General features: G+C 42.0%; 1 protein-coding gene and 1 pseudogene across 2 annotated transcripts in view; both read left to right on the top strand.

Annotated features, from left to right (window-relative positions):
• borcs7 (BLOC-1 related complex subunit 7) overlaps positions 1-13,814 on the top strand; it is a 1,032,483-nt gene that overhangs the window by 889,545 nt on the left and 129,124 nt on the right. The window lies entirely within an intron of this gene.
• On the top strand, positions 11,149-13,094 carry LOC126407111 (uncharacterized; annotated as a pseudogene).

Genomic DNA, 13,814 nt, shown 5'->3' on the forward strand with positions numbered 1-13,814 from the left:
ATTGATTGATTGATTGATTGATTGATTGATTGATTGATTGATTGATTGATTGATTGATTGGTAGTTGGACGATTGACAGTTTCATCCCTGGCTCCTCCAGTCTGCATATTGAAGTAAGTAAGTAAGTAAATTTTATTTATATAGCACTTCTCACAGAGAGGACTCACGAAGTGCTTCACAAGATAAAATACAAAAAATACAATAACAGAAACAATGCAAAATACACAAAAACAAATAAAAAGTAAAGTGCAGCGAAATACACAGATGATACAATGGACAATAATGGAACGCANATTGATTGATTGATTGATTGATTGATTGATTGATTGATTGATTGATTGATTGATTGATTGGTAGTTGGACGATTGACAGTTTCATCCCTGGCTCCTCCAGTCTGCATATTGAAGTAAGTAAGTAAGTAAATTTTATTTATATAGCACTTCTCACAGAGAGGACTCACGAAGTGCTTCACAAGATAAAATACAAAAAATACAATAACAGAAACAATGCAAAATACACAAAAACAAATAAAAAGTAAAGTGCAGCGAAATACACAGATGATACAATGGACAATTAATGGAACGCAAGCCTAAACAGATGTGTTTTTAACTGCTTTTTAAAAATGTCCACGGAAGAGGCCGCTCTCAGCTCTTGAGATAGTGCATTCCACCATTTCGGTGCAACAGCCTTAAAGGCTCTATCACCTTTCGTCTTTAATCTTGTGTGAGGGACAGTAAGTAGGTGGCCTTCAGCGGACCACAGTGACCTGACAGGACAGTGAAAGGACACCAGGTCCGTCAAGTATGCAGGTGCTTGACCATGGAGGGCTCTGTAAGTGATGGTTAGAATCTTGTGCTGGATCCTGAAATTAACAGGGAGCCAGTGAGGGATGCCAGGACTGGAGTGATGTGAGTGAACTTATGAGATCTGGACAGAAGCCTGGCGGCAGCGTTCTGAATTAGTTGGAGGTGGTCTAATGAAGTTTTATTGAGACAGGTGAAAAGAGAATTACAGTAATCCAGACGTGAGGAAATAAAAGCATGGATGATCATTTCTAGCTCGGAATAAGTTAACATGGATCTGAGTTTGGAAATGTTTTTGAGGTGGAAAAAGCAGGAGCGAGTGACAGTTTTGATGTGGTCATCGAAGAGCATGGCCTGATCAAATGTGACCCCAAGGTTTCTCAACTTGGGGCGCACATTTGCACTGAGGGACCCTAAGCAGCTGGCCACTTTAGATGCTGAGGCATCAGGTGCAATAATTAAAATCTCAGTTTTAGCTGCGTTCAACTGAAGGGAGTTAGAAGACATCCAGTCCTTAATTACATTCATACAATCGTACAGTGAGTCAATTCCATCGGTCCTATCAGGGTTAAAAGAAAAATATAACTGGAGGTCATCTGCATACATATGGTATGAGATACCTTCAAAATTGCTGATGACATCTCTGAGAGGGAGCATGTATAGCGTAAAGAGGATAGGCCCAAGCACTGAACCTTGGGGCACCCCGCAAGAAAGGGGGGCAAACTCTGATTTATGAGGGCCAACAGCCACAGAAAAGGATCGATCAGACAGATAGGATTTAAACCAATGAAGAGCGGTCCCTGAGATTCCTACCCTGTCCCTCAGCCTGTCTAAAAGGATGTGGTGATCAACAGTGTCAAAGGCTGCACTGAGATCAAGCAGAACCAGGATAGTGGATTTACCGGCATCGGAGGCCATCATGATGTCATTGGAGACCCTGAGAAGAGCAGTTTCTGTGGAATGTAACTGACGATAACCGGACTGAAATTTATCTAAGATATTGTAACTGTTCAACGCTGTCACTAACTGGTTTGCAACTGCTTTTTCTAGAATCTTAGATACAAAGGGCAACTTGGAAATGGGCCGGTAGTTACTAAGAACATCGGGGTCCAGATTGGGATTTTGAGAAGCGGCTGAACAACCGCTTGCTTGAAATGGGACGGGACACGACCAGAAACCAGTGAGCTATTGATTATGGAGAGCAGAGATGGACCAATAGTGCTGAAAAAAATTTTCAGCAAAGCTGTGGGCAGGATATCCAGTGGACTAGAAGAGATCTTCATAGTGCACACAAGATCTGCTAAGTCTTGTAAGGAGACAGGTGAGAAATTGTCAATAATTGACTGTTGTTTGGGAGGATCAGGAAGGGAGGTGGAGGAGGGTGTTATACTGGCCTTGACACTGGCAACCTTATTCACAAAATACATTAAAACATTGTTACAGTCCTCATCAGAGAACACAGGTAGAGCAGGTGGTTGCGCACCAGTAATGCTACTTATAGTGTCAAAAATGACCCTGGGATTTCTCTTGTTGGAGATGATGAGATTTTTAAAATAAGAGGCTCTGGCCACCCTAACAACAGAATTGAATTCAGCTAACAGTTCTTTAAAATAAAGACGATGTACATGAAACTTGGTTGATTTCCACAAGCGCTCAGCTCTCCGACATTTACGACGAAGGCAGCGTATGTCGTCATTCAGCCAGGGAGTGGGATTAGCTGCGGGGATAGCAGCTAATCTGCTATATTTAACATACGGGTGAGTTTTGTACGCTTGCTGGTTGAACAATCAGAAATAATAGACAAATTAAACAGGATGCAGTTGTGATCAGTGACGGGCAGCTCCTCAGAGACAATACAATCAATGTCCAAACCAAGTGTAAAAACAAGGTCCAGCGTGTTTCCCTTAATGTGTGTCGGGCCATTGACATGTTGCACAAAATGAAAAGATTCGGTGAGATTTATAAAATTATTAGCAAAGGAGTTTGTGGTGTCATTTACAGGCACATTAAAATCCCCAAGCATTAAAATTCTTTGAAATTTAGTGATGGAAGCCAAAAAGTCACTGAATTCAGCCAGAAAGGCGCCATTAATACCAGGAGGGCGATAAATTAAAATACAATAAAACGGGTTAGAGCGGCCAACTTTAGAAATAAGCAGTTCAAATGAGGTAAAAGTTCCACAATTCACTCTCCTCGAGGAGAAACTGTCTTTGTACAACAAAGCAAGGCCACCACCGCGGCCAGTGGTCCTTGGGGCACATATGAATGCGCAATCAGGCGGGCATAGCTCCTTCATGGACACATAATCTTCATCCCTTTGCCAGGTCTCGGTGAAAAACATGAAATCTAAATCTCTAGCGATGAAAAAATCATTCAGCGTGAATGATTTGTTATTGATCGAGCGAGCATTCAACAATGCCAGCTTAAGAGACTTGGGACCAGCTTTGCAGACAGATGATTGTGACAGTGGTTGCAGATACCGGAAATTGTGGGTTGTGTGGTTTTGACGTTTGTGATGTCTGTTGTTCATTACTACGGGTATGAAGGTGGGAGTTTGTGGGACAGTAGAGACTAGCCCAGTAGTTGGGGCAATAGGAAAGCAGGAGGGATTGTCTGTAGAGGTTAGTGGCAGCTGGAGCCTGTAGGGGGAGCTGCGGGAGGCAATGTCTACAGAATGCTCCATAGAAGAAGAGGGAGGCACTGAGAAGGGGGTGTGGCACGTAAACAGTCACGCATGTGTGAGTGCCGTTGTGTGTATGGTATGCTGTATGTTGGCTGCTAACACGCGGCTTCCTAACTTGCTCGGGTGATGCCCCGCCCCCAGCAAATTCAAATTTGCACTGCACGGGGATCTGGCCCCGGCTAGCAGAGCCCGTTGAATTGCCTATCGGACCAATCAGAAAAGTCTATCTGACAGAGGCGGGCTCTGGGCACTGCGCCGTAGTAGTCGAAAAGTAAACAGCCAAGATGGCAGCTGCCGAAGGACTGCATCCATTCAATTCAGCTTTGGAAGAAATGCTAAGCCAACTATACAATTGGCTATCGTGCTATCCAATTGCGTGCGGCAGCATTTAATATGCCTCAGTTAGTGCCGCCCCTTGGGTAGGAAGGGTGTATCGGTGAGGCCAGACTCAAAATCTTTCTAGATTTGAGTCTGGATTTCCAGGCTAGCAGCAATGAGCAGTACAAGACAAATGATGTGTGTTTTGAACATTAAAGCACATAAATCGATTCCACTAGACTCCAATATTACATATTTAGATCAGTGTGACCCTGAAAATAAGCATAATAGGTCTCCTTAATGGCTTGATTATTCCTGTAGTTTTGAAAAGTCAAGGTGTTAGAGTTTGAGAGTGTGGTGCAGTGATGGGGGAGGTGGGAGGGAGGTTACCATGAATCTTATTAGTGAGATGTGAATCAAGGAATACTCCAAGATATTAGTAGGTTTCTGTGATGGTTAATGTTTGATTTGCAAAATGAATGGGGTCAGACATAGACACATACATAGTTTTTTAAGGGGAATGAAAAATACATAAAAATCCATACATTCTGTTTTCTTGACATTGATAATTAGATGATTATGTTTCATGTCATGTAAGTGGTTAAGATCAGATGATAGTTTAAAATTTAAGATGTCAGGGTTTGGATCAGAAATAAAAATCACAGTGTCATCGGCATATAGTAAAAAATTAGAATATTTGCACACGTTAGGCACGTTCAGTAGAATCTGATGATTCACTGTATCAAAGGCTTTGCTTAAGTCGACAAAAATGGCTCCAGTGCAATGACCTTTGTTGAATGAGATACTTATTTGTTCAGTATATTAATAGAGCAGACATAGTTGATCGGGTGGAGTGGAAACGGGTGGACTGGAAGTCACTGAGGAGGTTATTGCTTTCAAGGTGAGTGCTTAGTTGGTTGGAAAGGAGTATTTCCAATAATTTTGATATTACAGGAAGAATGGATATTAGCCTGTAGTTTGAAACCAGGGTTGGATCCTCAGATTTAAAAACAAGGGTGATTTGAGCTGTTTTTCAACTGGAGGAAAAGATAGAGAGCCTGATACAGTGATTGATCAGATGGTGGAACTCTGACCTTATCATTATTTATATACACATTTTTCAACTCCAAACCATTCAAACTTGAATGCTTACAGGATTTAATCGTCTTCAGGTGATATGTGTTTGTGTAATGATGTGGCCTAAAGTGATAAACACTTTATAGTAAGGTGTGCATAATTATTGGGCAGCTTCAATACCTCAAAGAAAATGGAAAAAATGGAATCACCTGATGGAAAAAAGAGATTTAACTGACAATAAAAACTCAAAAATAAAAGAAAAAATTAAAAAGTAAAATGCCTTTTAGATGAGTGCAACACTCTTGAAATAGCTTAACTACTGAGGCATGATCACAAAACAATCAAACATTGCAAATAGCCAACAGGGTTGGAAAAAACTCATGGAGAAGAAAAGGCACAAATTAACTGCAAAAGACTTTAAAAGAATTAAACATGATGCTACCAGGAACCTGTTTCCTTCCAATGCCATATTCCAGAACTGCAACCTACTTGGGGTGTCTTCCAAAAACCTCGCAGCTGGTGTTGTATGTTAGCTAACAAATACTAAGGAGAAAGTAAGTTAGTTTAGACATGTAGCTAATTAGTCTTAACAACTGGTAAAGTAATTTAAACGTAGAATATTACTGACCTGGAAGTAGCTCGAAACTCCTTAAAGTTTTTCACAATCCCCCAGCTTTCACATAGCCATGAGTTATCCCATTTTAAGACACCAAAACAATGGTTAACTTGACATTACCTTGCTAGTGAAAAATTAGGCTAATTGATATCCACCTTTTCAGTGCTTGCTGTTGTGCTTGCAACGGATTGAGATCTCAATATATATTGGGATATGTTAAAACAAACAGAAGCACAAGATGTCAGGTGCTTCGAGTCGTGGCCAAGGACAAGAAGGCTGAAACACGACCACCACTGAATACAGTTCATTAGTTAGCATAGTCAGAATCAGTTTATTTGCCATTTGCAGAAAAACTGCATTGGAAACGAGTTGCAAGAGCTCAGCATAAAAATACATGAAAAACAGTAGACAAGGTTAAAAAAACAATGAATAAATAAATACATAAGTAAGAGTAATAAAAAGACAGGTGCTCCCTTAGATCAACTGACACTCACTTTGGACAAAGTGCATGAAGATAAAGTGCATTATTTATACACAAGTACAAGAAATATAAAGCATACACCATACATTGTTAAGTATGTGATATGAAGTTGTTAAGGCTACGCACAGCACTGGGAAAGAAACTTTTGGCAGACTGAGAGGAAGAACATTTGATAGAACGATAGCGTCTGCCGGATGGAAGAAGAACAAAAAGACCAGCACCAGGCTGACCAGTAGGGTCGTTTACAATACCTAAGGCGCAGGACAGAAGCCTAGAGCCGTAAATGACATCAAGATCTGGCAGGTCAGCACCAGTGGTCCTGCAGGCGGACCAAACGACTCTGTTTAAGGATTTTCGATCCTGTACAGTTAGATTACCAAACCACACTGTAAGCGAGGAGGTAAGGATGCTTTCAATCACGCAATGATAGAAATTTGATAAAATCTGGCAGTTTAAAGGGAAATTTCAGTTTATTTCAACCCGTCTCCTATTGTCCTAAATTTGTTTCAAGTGACTAGTGACATAACGATAATAGTTAGCATGTTAGCCGTTAGCCTAGATACAGCCGTAGCGTCAGACCTGTTAAAACGTAAGTGAACGGACATACCTTCAAGTGCAAAGTTAGTCCACTAAACAAGCTTTTTTTCCACAAAGACCGCCTCATATTGTTAGGATAAATGTCAGAAAACATATAGAAAACGACATGTATACGTGTTGTCTTACCTTACATTTGTTTATTCCTCTAGCTATGCTTTTCAAAGCGCGGCCAAAATATCGTGAGAACAAGCAGCGATCTCATAGCGTGCCTGAACAAGCAGCAACAGCTGGAAGGCAGAACCGGACAGTAGCCTGAAAAGTTCATTCATTTATTTTATGAAAGATTTATAGAATAATGGCTGACTTTTTGCCAGACTTCGACTTTGTGGAGGAGGAATTTGATTTTGCAGTTTGACGGCCGCCCTTATTTATTTGAGCCAGAATACACTGACGAAGAGCTTTGTGAAATTGAAGAACGGAGGAGGAGAGAGAGAGAGTCGCAACAGGTAACATTAGAGGACGAGAGGGGAGGAATGGCTGCTGCAAGGCTGCGTAGCTGTGGAGATTGGTGGTGTACCTGTGAATGCTGTGCCCCAGTGCCCACAGAAGAGGAATGCCTCTGTTGCAAGGAATGGGACCGGTTGCAGCCTTATTTTCAAGGCTGTCTGGATGTGACCGAGGACGATACACCTCCACCTGGAGTAACGTTAGTATCCAGCTGGGCTTTATCTAGAGCTGGCGAGATATATTTCGGCTACGCTTTGGAAAGCAGAGCTAGAGGGATAAACAAACATGGCACCACATCGGTAAGGTAAGACAACACGTTTACATGTCGTTTTCTATATGTTCTCTGACATTCATCCTAACGATATGAGGCGGTCTTTGTGGGGAAAAAAAGCTTGTTTAGTGGACTAACTTTGCACTTGAAGGTATGCCCGTTCACTTACGTTTTAACAGGTCTGACGCTATGGCTGTATCTAGGCTAATGGCTAACTAATGCTAACTATTATTTCTATGTCACTAGTCACTTGAAACAAATTTAGGACGATAGGAGACGGGTTGAAATAAACCGAAATTTCCCTTTAAGGTGAATTCCTTTAATTTGCGCAGAAAGAAAAGCCGTTGCAGTGATTTTTTAACAATGATGCTGGTGTTTAAGTGCCAGCTGAGATTATCAGTGATAGTGACGCCAAGAAATTTAAAACCACTCATCATCTCAACCTCCGTGCTGTTTATAGTGAGAGGGAGATGGGATTCATTCTTGCGGCCAAAGTCAATAACAACTTCCTTTGTTTTGGAAGCATTTAAGATTAGATTGTTGTCCTCACTCCACTTGACTAAATTTTTTACCTCAGATCTGTAGTGTGACTCATCATTTGAGTTTATCAGGCCAATGACGGTTGTATGGTCAGCATACTTTACGATCAGATTGTTATGGTGACAGGCAGTACAGTTGTACGTACAGAGAGAGAACAGCAGAGGGCTGAGAATACAGCCTTGTGGTGAGCCGGTGCTTAAAACAAGTTCATCAGATACACAGTCACCGATTCTGACTCTTTGAGGTCTCGAGGTTAAAAAGCCAAAAGATCCATTCACATACAGTAGGCTGACCAAACTTCCTCTTTTGCCCGGACATGTCCACTTTTCACGTCCCGTCCGGGGCGTCCGTTTTTTTTTTAATAAACTGATGATAATGTCCCGTTTTTACGTGCGTTTGTGTGTGTGTGTGTGTGTTAGAGTGCGGCACGGGCCGCATATTTCTGTCCGAACCCGAACCGAGCCCGACATTATTTAATGACCAAAGCACTGAGTTTGTGTCACACAGTGGTTACAGGCTATTTAACAGGCCGGGCGTGCGCCGTGGGTGCTCAGCTGCGGAGAGGGAGACCTCCGTGTTTGAGACGGGAGCGGGAGGCGGGAGGTCCGACGCTTCTAGCGAGAGGAGAGGGAGAAATAAAACAAAATAAGATAAAATAGGAAAAACCTGTCTCCCTCTTTTATTTTATTTTCAGCGTTTAATCAAGGCGGAGGCGGGCGGCTGGAGGTCCGAGACTTCCAGAGAGGGGAGAGGTAGAAACAAACAGCCAATGTGTGTCTGTGTGTGTTATGTTCAGGTGTTGTCACGTAAATAACAGTGCCCAAGCAATAAACAGGACAGACAATAGGATTTTATTTATTTTTACACTACATTTTCACTGAAAGCTGACCGAATCCGACCCGAGCCCGAATACAATTTATAGCTACATTTTTGACCAAACCCGCCCAACCTGTCGGGTACCGTCGGGCTCGGATCACCACACTCTAGTGTGTGTATGTGTCCCCTATTGGGGCCTATCTGAATTTCTGTCTTTGAGAGATATTATTTTGTAATATAACTGAATTTTCTATCCATACATGTAAATTTTAAATATATTAAAATGATCTTTGAGTAAACTGCGAGTATCATTTAAGTAGGCTACGTAGGGGTCGGGCCGAGTGTCCTCTTTTTTGGAAATCAAAATATGGTCACCCTAACATACAGCATCACACAAACCAAGACACTGGAGTTCATGAATGAGATTTGAAGGAATAATACAGTTAAAAGTAGAACAATAGTCTATAAAAAGCATTCTGAAATAGGTGTTTCCCTTATCCAAGTGTGCATAAATAGAGATCAAAGCAAAAGAAATGGCATCCTCCACAGACCTATTTTTCCTATAAGTCAACTGCAGAGGATCAACAGAAACAGGAATCTGACATTTAATATAATCCAGTACTAGCCGCTCCAGGCATTTCATTAACACAGAAGTAAGAGCGATGGGTCTGTAATCGTTAAGACAGGACACAGGTGACTTTTTAGGTACTGAAATTATGATAGATTCCTTGAAGCTACGTGGAACAAGGCAGTGCTCCAGTGACATATTGAACAAGTCCATGAGCACAGGGGAAAGCTGTTCAGAACATAACCTAGCAACCCGAGGAGGGATACCGTGCGGCTTTCCTCATCCTAGTTTTGGACAGAACCTTGCGAACCTCATCTATTGACACAAAAACTGAGAAACTGGCCTGGTCACTAAGATTAGAAGGGATAAAAACAGGAGACTCAGTGATCATGACATCAAATCTGGAGAAGAAATGATTAAGTTCATTTGGAAGTGCGGGGTCAGGAGCTGCAGTGGCGTGGCCTCTGGGTTTATAAGAGGTAACAGTGTTCAAACCCTGCCATGTGCGTCGGGCGTCATTCTCCCTGAAATGACCCTCAATTCGCTCTCTATAGGCACGCTTAGCAGCTTTTATAGACCACTCCAGTGAATATCTGGCCAGCTTGTAGCTAGTAGCATCTCCAGATTTAAAAGCCGTGGCACGTTCCTTTAATTTGAGTCTGACATCAGAATTAAGCCAGGGTTTCTGGCTGGAATACTGTTTCACCACCTTACGTGGGACACACATATTGATACAAAAGTTGATATATCCAGTAACAGCATCGCAGTATTGATCCAGATCTTCTGATTTAAAAACAGCCCAATCTGTAGCATCAAAACATCCTTGAAGCTGTGTTTCAGCGTCTTTTGGACCAGCACTGTACAGAGTGAACAGTAGGTTTAATTAATCTGTTCCTCTGCACATAAGTGGGCAGAAGGAGAATGGACAGATGATCAGATTTACCAAAAGATGGTCTTAAAAAGGACCGATAAGCAGACTTTATATTGCTGTATAAATGGTCCAAAGTCTTATCATCTCTAGTGTGATGTTTTACATGCTGGTGGTAGTTTGGAAGGATGGATTTAAGAGAACAGTGATTAAAATCACCAGCTGCAAAAATCACAGCATTCGGGTGGGAGTTTTCATATTTATGAATTATGTCAGCCAGTTCATTTAGGGCAGAGGAGGCATCAGCACGAGGGTGAATATACACGGCTAACATAAAAACAGCTGAAAACTCTCGAGGGAGATAAAAAGGGCAACATTTAATAACAAGACATTCAAGACTGGCCATGCAAGTTTTGTCCATAACAACAGTGTCTGTGCACCAGCTCGTTAATAAGAAAACACACAGCTCCTCCTTTACTTTTGCCGGTGCTCTCTCTGTCGGTCGGAGCAAAACAAAGAGAAGCCCCATGGTTGAGTGGCTGAGTCCGGTACATTGCTATCAAGCCACGTCTCCGTCAGGCAAAACACGGAGCAGTCCCTGGCCTCACGCTGGGACTGAATATGGCTCAGCAGTTTGTCGACTTTGTTTGGCAAGGACTGCATGTTTGCCAAGTACATAGAGGGCAAAGGGATCTTGAAGGGGCGCTCCCGAAGTTTAGCAAGCACACCGCCTTGCTTGCCTCAATGTCGTCTCCGGCGCTGGTGTACGTCGTCCCCATTTTGGCCGGGAAGGTGCTGCCTCCGGTGGGCAGGGCCGTCGCAACCAGACAGGCAAACTAGGCAATTGCCTAGGGTCCCGAGCTGGAAGGGGGCCCCCAGAGATGGCTGACATTGGCCCATATCAATGACAATATGATGGAACTCCTATCCACCTTATTTTTCACGGAAACACGGAGGCAAAACAGAACGCAGCCAGCTTCCGTTTTTTTGTGCAACACTTCCGGTCCAGCACTTTGTCCACCGCAGCTACAGACAAATATTTGTGTTTTTTTTTAAAAACGTAATGGCTTCAAGGAAGACCGGGATCTTTTGTGCGGTTAGGGGCTGTCATAATAGCTGGAATAAACGTAAAGTTTACCTGGAGGGGGAGTGTGTTGAACATCGGCCGCGTACGAGAGCTGAATGTGGATGTAAGGCGCCCTCTGATCTGCATCCTCCGCCGAAAGACGATAAATCCCTTTGCCTGTGGTTAAGGGCACTTAACTTAAAGAAACCACCGAAGCGACCATACGTTTGTTCTTTTCATTTTGTGGACAGCAGACCCACAAAGGACACCCCAATGCCAGAGAAGTGGCTGGGCTATGAAGCACCCATAAAAACTCCAAGGCGACAACTTGTGCGAGCATCCGGCGTCGCAGGTAAGAGTAGATTAAATGGCTAACGTTAACTTTTGATATTAGTTTCAGTTGTTGCCCCAAATAAGTTACTGTATGCTCACACATTCAGCTTGTTCAGCCAGCTGTTTTAAAGTTTACACTGCTTATAACTGGCAACATAAATATGAGACCAATATACTGTCAACAATATGATTACTACTGCTATTGTAATTTTTTAGTTAATGTAAACATACACATTGCACATTGCACATTGCACACTGCAGCACTGAAATACCTAAAGAAATACAGTTGTATGCAAAAGTTTGGGCACAAAACAGGAATGCACAGTTATCTTTGATTTCATAAGTTGATCAAAAATAATGTTTTTTATTTTTTAATTTTTGATCAGTTTATGAAATAAAAGGTAACTATGCATTCCTGTTCTGTTCTGGTTACAGAACACTGCTAAAATAATGGATATATTAACTTGGTGTGTTGATTTACTCATGAATATTTTGGGTGTGATTTATGGTGTAACGTGTGTGTGTGCTTGGCAGATGGTGGGCACTGTGTTGCTGAGGTGGACCAAACTGTGACAGATGATGGACCTTGTGTGGAAGAGGTAGACTACACTGTTCCACTGTCAGTGCCACCGCAACATCAGGATGCTGGCACTCAGTGGGAGGATCAAGCTCTCATGGATCACAGCTACACACAAGGAGAGAAGAGGAAGCTTATGTGCCACAGAGAAACACAGTGTGGTGGAGAAGAACCCATTGCTCATGCCATCCTGAAGAATGACACTAGCTCTTTGTTGTACACAGGCCTTCCTCTCAGTGTCTTCTTCAATCATGTAAAATATCTGCAGCAGTTTTACAATGCCAACTTCAAGATGCACATTACGGATCAAATATTGATGATCATGATGAAGCTGAAGCTGAACCTGCTGCAGGGTGATCTTTCTGAGCGCTTTGCTGTGTCCCAGGGGGTAGTGAGCAAGATCCTTTCCTATTGGATTGACACAGTGGAGGAGCATATGAGGATATACAGTACATCTCTTGGTTGCCTCGGGAGACAATCCGGAGCACGATGCCTCAGTGCTTCAGGGAGAATTTCCCCAACACCTGACTGCACTGAAACCACCCTGCAGAAACCACATAATCTTGACTCCAGAGGCGAGTCATACAGTCATTATTATTCCAGCAATACTCTGAAGTATTTAGTTGCTATTGCACCATGTGGGCTTGTCATGTTCATTTCTCCTGCGTATGGAGGCAGATGTAGTGACAAGTTTATAGAGTCCGGTTTCCTGGAGTATCTTCGTCCTGGAGATGAAGTGATGGCAGACAGAGGCTTCACAATCAGAGACCTGCTCTTTGAGATAAAGGTGAATCTTGTTATGCCAGCGTTCACTCGAAAAGAAGGGCAGCTGTCTGATGAAGATGTCACTGGCACAAGAAGACTTGCGAATGTGCGCATACACGTAGAAAGAGTAATAAGGAGGCTGAAAGTGTTCAAAATAATCTCTCAAACTGTACCCATCAATCTGGCACACAAAATGGACAAAATTCTGCGAATCTGTGCCGCACTTGTTAATATGCAGGGTGAGATCATCCATGAGGATGCTGAGTAAAGATGGCAGTCTACATTTAGGAAAAAATGTAATGTCCACTTGTTTTTTTAATCTGGTTACAGACCACAGTGCCTTGATTGTGCTATCATTTGTACATATGATTCTCCAGTGACATACAGTTGTATGCAAAAGTTTGGGCACCCCTTGAAAAACAGTATATTTTTGTAATTTTTTAATTGAAAAGGTGTAAACACAGCCTCCCTAGAATATAGAAAAAACACAATATTATCACAAAACAGGAATGCATAGTTACCTTTTATTTCATAAATTGATCAAAAATTAAAAAATTAAAAACATTATTTTTGATCAATTTATGAAATCAAAGATAACTATGCATTCCTGTTTTGTGCCCAAACTTTTGCATACAACTGTATTTCTTTAGGTATTTCAGTGCTGCACTGTGCAATGTGTATGTTTACATTAACTAAAAAATTACAATTTATGAGAAACCTCTATTTTTCATTAATCCTTCTATTTTTGTGATTAAATTTCAAGAACTGAATGGTACCAAAGGATTTTGATACTATGTAATTACAGATACAACTTGATGTTAAATAAAGTATGTCTTCTCATTTTCAAGTGTCAATTGAATTTTTATTTCATTTGCTAATGCCACTGTCTCTCAGATTAACTCGTATTGCAGCGGTGCCTGGACAGCGTGACGTGTGTGGTTGTGCTGCTGCCGTGGTCCTGCCAGATGCCTCCTGCTGCTGCTGCCAT

Source organism: Epinephelus moara, chromosome 19 (assembly GCF_006386435.1).
Source record: "Epinephelus moara isolate mb chromosome 19, YSFRI_EMoa_1.0, whole genome shotgun sequence".
NCBI classification, from domain to species: Eukaryota; Metazoa; Chordata; class Actinopteri; order Perciformes; family Serranidae; genus Epinephelus; species Epinephelus moara.